Source organism: Pan troglodytes, chromosome X (assembly GCF_028858775.2).
Source record: "Pan troglodytes isolate AG18354 chromosome X, NHGRI_mPanTro3-v2.0_pri, whole genome shotgun sequence".
Lineage (NCBI taxonomy): Eukaryota > Metazoa > Chordata > Mammalia > Primates > Hominidae > Pan > Pan troglodytes.
In genome coordinates this window covers 68,804,131-68,817,743 of record NC_072421.2, presented here as the reverse complement: position 1 = coordinate 68,817,743, position 13,613 = coordinate 68,804,131, and the positions used below count along the sequence as shown (strand labels likewise).

Below are 13,613 nucleotides of genomic sequence, written 5' to 3'. Positions count from 1 at the left end.
AGCAGAGTATGAGGGTTTCAGTTTTCTCCGCACCCTTGCCAACACTTACTTATTGTCTCTCATTTTTATGATAGACATCCTAATGAGTGTAGCTACTTTGGAAAAGTCTGGCAGTTCCTCAAAATGTTAAGCTCAGCGTTCTGATCCCCACTCCCTAATGATTGTTGAAGCTTTCCTTTTTTTCTCTTTTTTTTTTTGCCCCATCCCCCTCCACCCCTCTGTTGTATTTTCTTTCTCCTCTCTTGTCCTCTTCTCCTTTCCTCTTTTCCCCTCCTCCCCTCCTCCCCTCCTCCCCTCCTGTCCTTCTGAGACAGGGTCTCATTCTGTTGCCCAGGCTGGAGTGCAGCGGTATGATCACAGCTCACTGCAGCCTCGATCTCCTGGGCTCAAGTGATCCTACCGCCTCAGCCTCCCAAGTAGCTGGGACCACAGGCACATGCCACCATGTCCAGCTAATTTTTATTTTTATTTTTTGTGGAGACGGGGTCTCCCTATGTTGCCTGGGCTGGTCTTGAACTTCTGGCCTCGTGCGATCCTCCTGCCTCAGCCTTCCAAAGTGCTGGAATTACAAGCATTAGCCACCGTACCCAGACTTTTGCTCAGTTAAAAAAAAAATTGGCCGGGCACCGTGGCTCACACCTGTAATCCCAGCACTTTGGGAGGCCGAGGTGGGCGGATTACCTGAGGTCAGGAGTTGGAGACCAGCCTGGCCAACATGGTGAAACCCTGTCTCTACTAAAAATACAAAAATTAGCCGGGCTTGGTGGCACATGCCTGTAATCCCAACTACTTGGGAGGCTGAGGCAGAAGAATTGCTTGAGTCCAGGAGACGGAGGTTGCAGTGAGCCAAGATTGTGCCACTGCACTCCAGCCTGGCCAACAGAGCGAGACTCTGTCTCAAAAAATAAAATAAAATAAAATAATATATATTTTTTTCATTTCTAAGCATGGCTTCCTAGGTATCATATCTGGGTCAGGATAACTTAGTGGTCAGCCAATAATTTGCTGGAGGTTTTCCTTAAACACCTTGGGCCAATATGTCTTCTGCCCTTTGCTGACGAAGTTGTGTGTGGGTTGGGAAACACATTCAAAGTTTGGAGAGTTTACATGTCCTCCATGACTTTTACTTCCTGATAGGCCTTCTCATGTCCTGTGCCTGTGCCTGTGCAAGGCCTCACATTCAGCCAATGAAATGTAAATAACTAGGCCCCTCTCTGGTACCTTGAACTTCAGTGTAGCCTTGCACATGCACACAGCCTCCTAGACAACCAGGGCCTTGAAGGTGCTTATCAAGCCCCACTATTACTGTCCTGTTTTCTGGATCTCTCTGTAAACTTCTGGCAGATCTGCTATTCTGTTGCTTGCTCCAACCAATATTGTAACTTCAGGTAACTGCGATTTTGGCTTCCCGTGTCTGTATGAAATTGAGTTTGCTATTGTTTTAAACACCCCTGGGCATAGGACTTTTTTGGTGCTCGTTCTTTATGAAGTAATTCCCCTCCAGCATCTAAATTGTTATTTTTTTATGGCTTGCCTTGACTTTCGTTGTAAAATCAGCTCCAGGGGACCTAGTGGGAGTGGGGGAGATGGAAGCAGCCCCGTAGTCTCCCACTGTTCTTAGCCAAAGGTTCCACAGGTTTTCTTAATTGCTTCTTAATCCAGTTTTATCATTGTTTTAAGGAAGAGAGGATTTGCTGAGTTCCTCTGCCATTCCAGAAGTCCGGCCTAATTTATGGTTTTTTTTTTTTTTTTTTGAGATGGAGTCTCACTCTGTCACCAGGTTGGAGTGCAGTGGCCCGATCTTGGCTCACTGTAAGCTCCGCCTCCTGGGTTCAATGATTCTCCTGCCTCAGCCTCCTGAGTAGCTGGGATTACAGGCGCATGCCACCACGCCCAGCTAATTTTTGTATTTTTAGTAGAGATGGGGTTTCACCATGTTGGCCAGGATGGTCTCGATCTCTTGACCTGGTGATCTGCCTGCCTTGGCCTCCCAAAGTGCTGGGATTACAGGCGTGAGCCACTGCACCCGGCCACTAATTTATGTTTTAAAAGATCATTCTTAAGTGTTCTTACTACAAAAAAGTATGTGATGTAATGCATATGTTACTTATTAGCTCAATTTAGCCATTCCACAATGTGTACATATTTCAAAACATCATATTGTATACCATAAATATATATACTTTTTATTTGCCAACTTTAAAAAAAGAACATTCTGTTAGGAGTGGAGGATGGAAGGGAAGCTGGTGACCAGGAGTATATAATTTTACTCAGCAGTACTTTGTAAGCAGGAATGGAGAATATAAATAGTTTGGTTGATTTGTGGGTGAGAATTGACATAATAGGGATGGTGGAAAATCAAGGGGATAGGAGAATAGGGAGTGTTGGTTACTGTTATTGAAGTCTCACTGTCCATGGACTCTTTCCTAAGTAGACAAGGAAATGCAGTCCAAAAGTACATGATGGCAATGGACTTTAGGGACTCAGGGGGAAAGGGTGGGAAGGGGGTGAGGGATAAAAGACTACAAATATGGTGCAGTGTATACTGCTCGGGTGATGAGTACACCAAAATCTCATAAATCACTACTAAAGAACTTACTCGTGTAACCAAACACCACCTGTTCCCCAAAAACCTGTGGAAATAAATTTTTTTTAAATAAAGGAATTTGAGACCCCCCGCCAAAAAAACCCAAAAAACCCAAAAGTACGTGATGGCTTTGGAAAATAGGCAAGAGGGTTAATGAATTAAAGGCCTTGAGGCAGTTTAAGGGTAAATTCAGGGAGTATAAGGTTTAAGAGAAGTAGAACAACAAGTAGTTCTGAGAGTGGACCCTCTGTGTTTGGTTTTGGAAGTAGAGCCATTCCAAGTGTCACTCCAGAAACAAATAATTGATACCTGGCAGGGGAGATACCATGATCACAAAGGTGGTTTTCTCAGGGTGAGGCCCATCCATTGCACTCTGGGTGTGTTGGCCCCTGTGATTTCCCCAAATACAGGAAACTCAACTGCATAATGTGTGGTAGTGGGAGACTGAGTTTGTGCTTTCCGCTAAAAAAAAAAAAAAAAAAAAAAAGAAATGGATTATTGAAATGGAATGGAGATGAAGAAGTTAGAATAGGTTATGTCAAGGATCCATGAGGTTTGGGTGTTATATCATCAAGGGGGATAATGAAGACTTTCAGGATGAGAAGAGACAAGGAAAACAGTTGGTACTGAAGTCCTCAGTGAATGTTGGGGGGAGACTTGGAGATTGACATTTAACATTGAGAGGGTCATAAAATTGAGTATTATGAACTTTGAAGAAAGAGGTTATTGAGGTAAGATGGTAAAATAATACCTTGGGGATCCAGTGAAGAAGATACAAGAAGATGATAACCTGATCTTGACTTATGGGGAGATATGAGCAAAGGAAAATGAACAGCCTCAGCTGGGCATGGTTTGTGCACCTGTAATTCCAGCTACTTGGGAGGCTGAAGTGGGAGGACCACTCAAGCCCCAGGAGTTCGAGGCCAGCCTGGGCAACATAGAGCAGGAACACTGTCAGAAAGAAAAGAAAGAAAGAAAGAAAGAAAAGAAAGGAAAGAAAGGAAAGAAAGAAAGAAAGAAAAGAAGAGCCTCAAATGAAGAGCTTTGCCAGGGAGGAAATAGCAGCACAGTTCATGGTTTGGGATGACCAGAGTTCAGGTAAGAAGATGAGATAGAGGCTGAATGGATGGGCATGACCAAAAGCTGGAAGGTTTTAGGGAATGGTGGCTAGTTTTGGCTCAAGCATAGGGTGCAATTAGTTGTATGAGAAAAAGATAATATTGGAATCTATGTGATTAGTTGGAATCCAGAACATAACTAGAGTCATTATTGTTAAAAATATTATTCCTGGCCAGGTGCAGTGGCTCACTCCTGTAATCCCAGCACTTTGGGAGGCCAAGGTGGGCAGATCACGAGGTCAAGAGATCGAGACCATCCTGGCTAACATGGTGAAACCCCGTCTCAACTAAAAATACAAAAAATTAGCCGGGCATGGTGGCGGGTGCCTGTACTCACAGCTACTTGGGAGGCTGAGGCAGAAGAATGGCATGAACCTGGGTGGTGGAGCTTGCAGTGAGCCGAGATCGCACCACTGCACTCCAGCCTGGGCGACAGAGTGAGACTCCATCTCAAAAAAAAAAAAAAAAATATATATATATATATATAATATATATTATATTATATATATAATATATATTATATTATATATATAATATATATTATATTATATATATAATATATATTATATTATATATATAATATATATATATTATATATATAATATATATTATATTATATATATAATATATATATATTATATATATAATATATATTATATTATATATATAATATATATTATATTATATATATAATATATATTATATATATAATATATATTATATATATATATAATATATATTATATATATATAATATTATATATATAATATATATAATTTATATTATATATATATTATATATAATATATATATATTGTATATATAATTATATATATAATATATATATTATATTATATATATATTTCTCTAGACAGTAAACTAAGGAAACTTTTTGAAATTGTTTTGTTTAGATCTCAGTGAAATTTGGGAACTGATATTGGTAGCTGGGAAGTAATTTGACAGCTTTGGAATACTGTGACTATGACAAATGTGAAATTGGTATGTGTGATAAATTATTAATGCCACCAATAGAATTAAAGTTGACTATAGATCATAATTTTGGTAAGAATGCAGTTTAGTATCAAACAGATTTTTCCTTGGGCTGTATCCAGTATACTTGATGAATTTTTGATCTATTTGTAATTAGAAAATTGGAGCCTAAAAAAATGTATTGATGCTGGGAATGGTGGTGTGTGCCTGTAGTCCCAGTTACTCAGGAGACAGAGGCAGTAGGATGACTTGAGCCCAGGAATTTGAGGCTGCAGTAAGCTGTGATTGCACCACTGCACTCCAGGCTGGGTGACAGAGTGAGAACTCATCTCTAAAAACATGTACTGACTTTTTGGAATGACCTTTTTATATTCTTTTCCAGGACCATTTGCAACCCACAATATATATAGGACTACTCAGGATCTGCTTTAGTGTGAGGGTTCCATCTTAATTACCCTAGCTATATTTGATATAATTTTATCTTTGTATAAATAAGATACATAGCTAGAAGCATAGAAGAGAAAATGTAAAGCAACAATGAGAGTGAATCAGAGATGTAGAGCTCCAGTTAAGAAACCCTAAGAATATTAATTGCCGGATGATAATCTGGCACATATTGAGTTCTGGCTACCATTTGTTACAGGATAAAAGAACATTGGAATAATTGGATACTGAGGTGCATAATTGCTGGCAATGGAGTGGAGGAGAGGAGTTGATCAGCTGGAAAGGAGCCTTATAGCTGTTTCTATACTAGTACTGTATATTTGATATTGGTTGACAACAGCAGAAAAATTATTTATCACCATGCTGGGGACTTATTAAATTGATTTCTACTCTGAAGTAATATGGAGGAATTTAATGGTTACTCTTAGAGATGTAATATTTCTTTATTTTTCATTCTAGCAGCCATCAGAAAAAAAAAATCACAAAAATCTATTGCTTGTACAGTCCTGTCATTTGTGACCTGGGATATTGTGCTCTTGGGCTGTCAGAATTCCAGTTTATGAGGCAATCTGTGTCATTCTGGTTTAGCCAGGTGAGTAGTCCCCCGGCTCTGTAGAAAAGAACAAGAAAGAAAAATAATAAAAAAGGGGAATGTGGAAAAATATAGATATGAATCTTAGACCCTAGAGGACAAGTTAAGGCCTGGGTTACAAGCAGCAAAACAGAGAGGAGGCCCCGGGGGTTATGGACACAGTCAGTAGAGTGGTAGTCATTAATTATAAAAACCGAGAGAACTAGGAGAACTAAGCCTGTGTGGGGACCTGGCTTGAGTTCAAAAATGAAGAAGCTTACAATGAACTATAATAAAAATATCTATGAAGGCAAGGTTAAATAGAAAGGAAGTATGCTTTCAAGTTAAAATGAATAGAAGGCCAGGCATGGTGACTCACGCCTGTAATCCTAGTGCTCTGGGAGGCCGAGGTGAGAGGATTGCTTGTGGTCAGAAGTTCGAGACCAGCCTGGACAACATAATGAGACCCTGTTTCTAAAAAAAACTTTTTAAATTAGCTGGAAATGATGGTGCACTAATGTAATCCCAGCTACTTGGAAGGCTGAGGCTAGAGGATTTCTTGAGCCCAGGAATTTCAGGTTGCTGTGAGCTATGATGGTACCACTGCACTCCAGCCGGGGCAGTAGAGTGAAAATATCTATGAATATCTATCTGTCTCAAAAAACAAACAAAAAACCCAAAAAGACCCCCAAAAAACTAAAAATACTAAAAATGGATAGAAGTTTAATTATAGGCTGGGCATGGTGGCTTGCGCCTATAATCCCAGCAATTTGGAAGGCTGAGGTGGGAGGATCACTTGAGCCTAGGAGTTTGAGATCAGCCTGGGCAACATAGTGAGACCTTGTCTCAGCAATAACTAACTAGCTAAATAAATATAAATTTAATTATGATGAATTTCCCTTTTCTAAGGAAATATTGGCTATATAGAGATGCCAATCATATTTTAAAGGTTTATTGGCCGCCTCCATTGCCGCCATCATGCCAGCCCCTCGGGTCTCCGCGAGGCTGGGTGATGCTCCAGAATGGAAGACAAGCCGATTTGGAAGCAGGTTGGATCCAGCTTCATTCAACATTACTACCAGTTATTTGATAACGATAGAACCCAATTAGGCTCAATTTACATTGATGCGTCATGCCTTACGTGAGAAGGACAACAGTTCCAAGGGAAAGCTGCGATTGTGGAGAACTTGTCTAGCCTTCCGTTCCAGAAAATCCAGCACAGCATCACGGTGCAGGACCATTAGCCCATGCCAGATAGCTGCATCATCAGCATGGCTGTGGGTCAGCTTAAGGCGGATGAAGACCTCATCATGGGTTTCCACCAGATGTTCCTATTAAAGAACATCAACGATGCTTTCACCAATGACATGTTCAGGCTTGCCCTGCACAACTTCGGTTGACCTCCTCTCAGCCAGGCACTCATACTGTTTCCTCCTCCCTCCTCTTCCCAATACTATTCCCACTCCTCCAGATGCTCCAAATATCATGCACAAATGAGCAGGGCTGCGGCGGGTGGCGCAGTGCGCTGCTGCCACTGAGGTGTTGTGCATGATGTTTGGAAACTAGACTAGTTGCTTCTGACGGGAGAAGTTTGTGTTGTACCAGCGCATGCCTTGGAAAGACTTAAGTAATGCAAAAGGTTGTCCTTTGTTTTTTTTTTTTTTTTTAAATCTATGGAGAAGTTGCTCTAGTAACCCAAAGAAGGGAAGGAGAAAGCAGCTGCCTCACCGCCCAGACATTGATTTGTTCAGACGATACAATAAAACCACAAAAAATTTATTAACAACAAAAAAAGATTTCTTTAATATTTAATAGTTGAAAGAATGAATCCTGGCTCTTCTGTGTACTAGCTGCCTGATCATGGAAATATTACTTACTTTCTCCAAACTTCAGCTTCTTCATCTATCAAGTGGATTGATACTTACTGTAAGAATTAAATTTAAAAAATAAAGCACTCAACACGATGCCTGGCACATACTTAGAGCTCAGTAAATAGTCACTATTATTAGGCAGTGGAAAGCAGAGTTAATGAGAAGGAAGTTGAATCATGTGAAGGATTATTCTTCACAGATAGGTATGCAATTACTTATTTATTGTCAGAGCAGCTTACAGAAGTTTAAGGGTCAGAGCCTCTTGGACATCAGGCTATAATGAATGCAAATTAGACTCATTTGAAGAAAAGTAGTTCCCTTTTGTTTCCTGAGTTTGTAAGAAATTAGATCTTCTATATATTTTCTCTGATGGTTAATTTTAGATGTCAACTTGACTAGATTAAGGAACACCTAGAATCCTGGTAAAGCATTATTTTGGAGTGTGTCTGTGAGGGTTTCCAGAAGAGATGATTGTGTGAGTCTGAGTGGACTAGGTGGGGAAGATTTGCCCTTAGTGTGGGCAGGCATCATTCAATCTGTTAGGGACCTGTAGAGAACAAAAAATGAGAAAAAGGCAAATGTGTTGATTTATCTGCTGGAGCTGGGATACATTTGTCTCCTGCTTTGGGCAACAGAACTCTGGTCTCCCCGGTCTTTGGACTCCAGAACTTACACCAGTGCTCCCTGCCTAACCTTCGGTTCTCAGGCCTCTGGCCTCCGACTGAGAGTTACACGCCATTGGCTTCCCTGGTTCTGAGGCCTTCAGACTTGGACTGAACCATGCTATCAGCATCCTGGGGTCTCCAGCTTGCAGATGGCCTGTTGTGGGATTTCTCAGCCTCTATAATCATGTGTGCCAATTCCCCTAATAAATTCCCTCTCATATATCTATCTATATGTATCCTATTGGTTCTCTGACTAATATACTTTCAGGATATATATATAATATAATAGTCAGGAGAACTCTGACTAATATACTTTCCTTCCAGAATAGTACTTTTAACATGAGCATTCTTTTTATTATTATTACTTTTTAGATGGAGTTTCACTTTTGTTGCCCAGGCTGGAATGCAATGGCGCAATCTTGGCTCACTGCAACCTCCGCCTCCTGGGTTCAAGTAATTCTCCTGCCTCAGCCTCCCGAGTAGCTGGGATTACAGGCATGCGCCACCACGCCCAGCTAATTTTGTATTTTTAGTAGAGATGGGGTTTATCCATGTTGGTCAGGCTGGTCTCAAACTCCTGACCTCAGGTGATCTGCCTGCCTCGACCTCCCAAAGTGCTGGGATTACAGGCATGAGCCACCGCGCCCAGCCAACATTAGCATTCTTAGTATTTACCATTAGTATTTTTAATGTTTCTGTTTGACTCAAATCTTGAATTTTTTGGAAAATAGTAAAACGATGGACAGGTTAGGTAGATAGGCCATGCTAGTTGAAAACAGAGAAGATGGTAAAGTATAAAAGATAGCTGGGCATGGCGGCACGCACCTGTAGTCCCAGCTACTCAGGAGGCTGAGGTGGGAGAATCACTTCAGACCAGTAGTTTGAGACCAGCCTGGGCAACATAGTGAGACACAATCTCTAAGAAAAAAGAGTTTCCTCCTTAATCAGTTCAGATCACCTTTTGGACATAAGTCATTAGGTTATTTGTCTGGGTAGAGTAAAGCAGGCTGCCGGGAGTTGAAGTGTCACAGGGAGACTAAAGAAGAGGTACTAAAGAGGCTTTTCAGACGGCTTATCGAAGTTAAGGAGGAGGAGTTAGGCCTCTCAGTCTAGATAGCAAGGAAAGGGATGGACTGGTTTTTATGGACCAAGTTTTGTGAGGCCTAAAAAAGCTACTTGGGAGGCTGAGGCAGGAGAATTTGCCCTAAAAGGGCAGGAGGCCTAAAAAAGGAGTCATAGGGGATAAAGTTTAAAGATACAGGATTTTTTGTTGTTATTGTTTTACATTGTTTTATTTATTTTAATTTTTTGAGACAGGGTCTTGCTCTGTTGCCCAGGCTGGAGTGCAATGGTGCGATCTTGGCTCACTGCAACCTCCAACTCCCAGGTTCAAGTGATTGTCCTGCCTCAGCCTCCAGCGTAGCTGGGACTACAGACGCGCACCACCACACCTGGCTAATTTTTGTATTTAGTAAAGACGGGGTTTTATCATGTTGGCCAGGCTGGTCTCGAACTCCTGACCTCATGATCCACCCACCTTGGCCTCCCAAAGTGCTGGGATTACAAGCATGAGCCACCGCTTCTGGCCATACACGTTATTTTTTAGAGAAGTTTTAGATTCACAGCAAAATTGAGCAAAAGGTATAGAGAGTTCCCATATACTTCCTGTCCACACACGCACAATCTCTTTTACTATCAACATCCCACACCAGAGTGGTATATTTGTCACTATCAATGAACCATCATTACTACCCAAGGTCTATAGTTTACATTAGGGTTCACTCTTGGTATTATATATTCTATGGGTTTCAACAAATGTTTAGTGACATGTATCTACCATTACAGTATCATACAGAATAGTTTCACTGCCCTAAAAATCCTCTGTGCTCCACCTATTCATTCCTTTCCTCCCAATGACTGGGAGCCACTATAGTCATCATGATGTACAATAGATCTCCTGGCCAGGTGCAGTGGCTCACGACCATACTCCCAGCACTTTGGGAGGCCAAGGCTGGTGGATCACTTGATGTCAGGAGTTTGAGACCAGCCTGGCCAACATGGTGAAACGCCGTCTCTAGTAAAAATACAAAACTTAGCTGGGCACAGTAGCTTGGGTTTGTGATCCCAGCAACTTGAGAGGCTGAGGCAGTAAGATCACTTGAGACCAGGAGTGTGAGGCTTCAGTGAGCTATGATTGTGCCACTGTACTCCAGTCTTGGCAACAGAACAAGACCCTGTCTCTAAAATAAATAAATAAATAAAAAATATAAAGTGGTTAAAATGGTGAATTTTACCTTAATTTACCTTAATTTAAAAACCACTCTTTTGTTTCTCTGTTATTTACAGAATAAAACTCTTTAACAGGCCAGGCGTGGTGGCTCATGTTTGTAATCCCAGCACTTTGGGAAGCTGAAGTAGGAGGATTAGTTGAGGCCAGGGGTTTGAGAGCAGCCTGGGTGACAGAATGAGACGCTATCTGTACTAAATAAATAAAAAAAAAATACTGCCCACTCTAGTTTTAGTGCCTTGGGAAGCTGAGACAGGAGGATCACTTGAGCCTAGGAGTTGGAGATTCCAGTGAGCTACGAGCACCACTGCACTCCAGCCTATCTCTGAAAAACAAAACAAAACAAAACAAAACAAAACAAAACAAAGCAACTATTTAACTTGGCATACAAAGCCCTACCTGTGTCTCTAGTCTCATTATTCACATGTATCTCCTTTCAAAATATTCTAGACATATTGAAAGTAAAACTTCTTTTTTGTATCTCTGTGTCTTTACATATCCTGTTCCCTATGCCTAGAATTACCAGCATTCTACTGCACTTGGCAAATGTATACTCACTTTAGAAAATCCTGCTAAAATGTTAACCTAAGCTGGGTTTGGTAACACACGTATAATCTCAGCTACACAGGAGGCTGAGGCAGGAGGATCACTTGAGGCCAGTGGTTTAAGACCAGCTTGGCAAGGTAGTGAGACTTTCATCTCTGAAAAAAAAATTAGCAGGCTGTGGTGGTGCACACCTGTAGTCACAGCTATTTGGGAGGCTGAGGTAGAGGACCTCTTGAGCCCAGGACTTGGAGGCTGCAGTGGACTATGATTTCACAATATGAAATCATATGATTTCATATGATATGATTTCACAATATGAAATCATATGATTTCATATGATATGATTTCATATGATATGATTGTGCTACTATACTCCAGCCTGGGCAACAGAGTGAGATCCTGCCTCTAAAAACAAATAAATAATAAATAAATAAAATGTTACCCTCACATGAAGCTTTTCTTAGCTGTCTCTGGGACACTTAGTTGCTTTCTGATCTATATTCCCACAGCACTTTATTCATATTTCTCTTCTATCACTTAGCTGAATTGTTTTGTAACCTGTCAGTTAACATATCTATTTCCCATTTGATCAGTGACTTTTAAACTATTTTAGAGGTCATAGATGATGTACTATAAACTGTGGAATCTGTCTAGAAAAATACACATGTACGTATATATTTACACAGTTGTTCATCAGGTTCATGAACCTCCCAAAGGACATGCACAGACTATTCACCTGCATTAGAATCACTAGGAATGCTTGTTTATAAAGCAACCTGAGTTACTAAATCAGAATCTTTTGAGGGTAGGCCTCAAATATCTTGAACAATCCCACCAGGTAATTCTTTTATTCACTAGGCTTCAAGAACCACTGTCCTAGCTTAAGGACCCCCATGGTAGACAGTGAGTTCTTGAGGGCAGAGAGTGGATATTATTGATCTTTAGATCTTATCTATCCTAAAATCTTATTGATCTTTGGATCTTGTTGATCCTAAGATCTCACCATGTAATAGAGACCAGGCTAAGAAAGAGATCATTTTTAGCCATGGTGATCAGAAAAGGTAGCAACAGGAGATGAGAATCACCTGCCCCATGGAAAATAGGTTTTCAGTAGGTTGAGATGAAGTAGTGGAAAACACTGTAGGCAAAGAGATTGGCAGCAGCAAAGGAGAGAGGCTAGAAAGTGCTATGTATATCCATGGAACCAGTAGGATAGTAGGAAATAAGGCCAGAGAGGCGGCTTATTTAGTCATTAACTAACCATCTCCTCCCAACACACTATGTACTAGATACTATGCAAAACATTGAGAATAAATATATGAATAAGACATGGCTTTTGCTTTTCAGGAATAAGAGCAATCTAGTAGTAGGGGAAACAAACATAAAATGTGATAAAGTATAACAATGGAGAGTGACATTTGAGACATCTTCACAGAGAAGGTAATTAAATGGAAACAGGGAATGAATAAGTATTTACAAAATGCACAAAGTTAGGAAGGATATTTCAGGAAGAAGAATTTAAACTACCCAGGTATGCTGGGGTGAAACAGCATGGCCCATTCTTATAACTGAAAATAGACTGGTATAATTGAACTATAGGTATAGAATAAAGAATTGGATAGAAGGTAAAGTTGGATAGGTAGGCAGTGGTCAGAGCACAGAAGAGCCTTGCATGCCAAACTATGTGAATAACTGGTAGCAGTTGAGGAGCTTTAAAGGGGAGAGTAAACTGTGTTTTAGATGGATGGTTACAGTATAAAGAAGACTGGGCAGGGGAAAGGCCAGAGGTAGGGAGACTAGGAGGACATTGGTATTCTCAAGGGAGAAATGAGGGCCTGAACAAAAGAGAGCAGGTGATATATTCAGAGAGGTTTTGTTTTGTTTTGTTTTGTTTTATGGATTCTTGCTCTATCGCCCAGGCTGGAGTGCAATGGTGTGATCTCGGCTCACTGCAACCTCTGCCTTCTGGGTTCAAGTGATTCTCCTGCCTCAGCCTCCCGAGTAGCTGGGATTACAGGCACGTGCCACCATGCCCGGCTAATTTTTTTTTTATTTTTAGTAGAGACAGGGTTTCACCATTTTGGCCAGGCTGGTCTCAAACTCCTGACCAGAGGTGATCCACCCACCTCAGCCTCCCAAAGTGCTGGGATTACAGGCGTGAGCCACTGTGCCCAGCCCAGATCATTAAAGAAGGATCAATAGGCCTTTGGTGACTAAGTGAATATGGAGAGTGTGAGAGGAGTTAAGAAGGGATTGAAGCCATTAAATGGCATGAAAATAGGTTTAGGAGCCTAGGTCAATGGTGAGACCATTAACCAAGAATGAGACTACAGGCAATAACAAAATTTGGGGAAAAGTGACAGCGATATAATAATTTCTAACATTTACTGAGCACCTACTATGTAGCAGGCACTATACTAAATGTTTTATATGTACTTACTCATTCAATTCTCACAACAACCTTACATGAAGTAGGTATTAATATAAGCCCCATTTTTACAATAGTGTTTAAGGGGTGAGCAGAGAATGAGGAGC

General features: G+C 40.8%; 1 non-coding gene and 1 pseudogene across 1 annotated transcript; both read left to right on the top strand.

Annotated features, from left to right (window-relative positions):
• Positions 1–2,888: 2,888 nt before the first annotated feature.
• LOC112207245 (U1 spliceosomal RNA) lies at positions 2,889–3,052 on the top strand. The gene has a single exon (XR_002941695.2). It is a non-coding gene; the product is annotated as a U1 spliceosomal RNA (small nuclear RNA).
• A 1,541-nt stretch (positions 3,053–4,593) lies between these two features.
• On the top strand, positions 4,594–11,333 carry LOC129138718 (nuclear transport factor 2-like; annotated as a pseudogene).
• Positions 11,334–13,613: the final 2,280 nt, after the last annotated feature.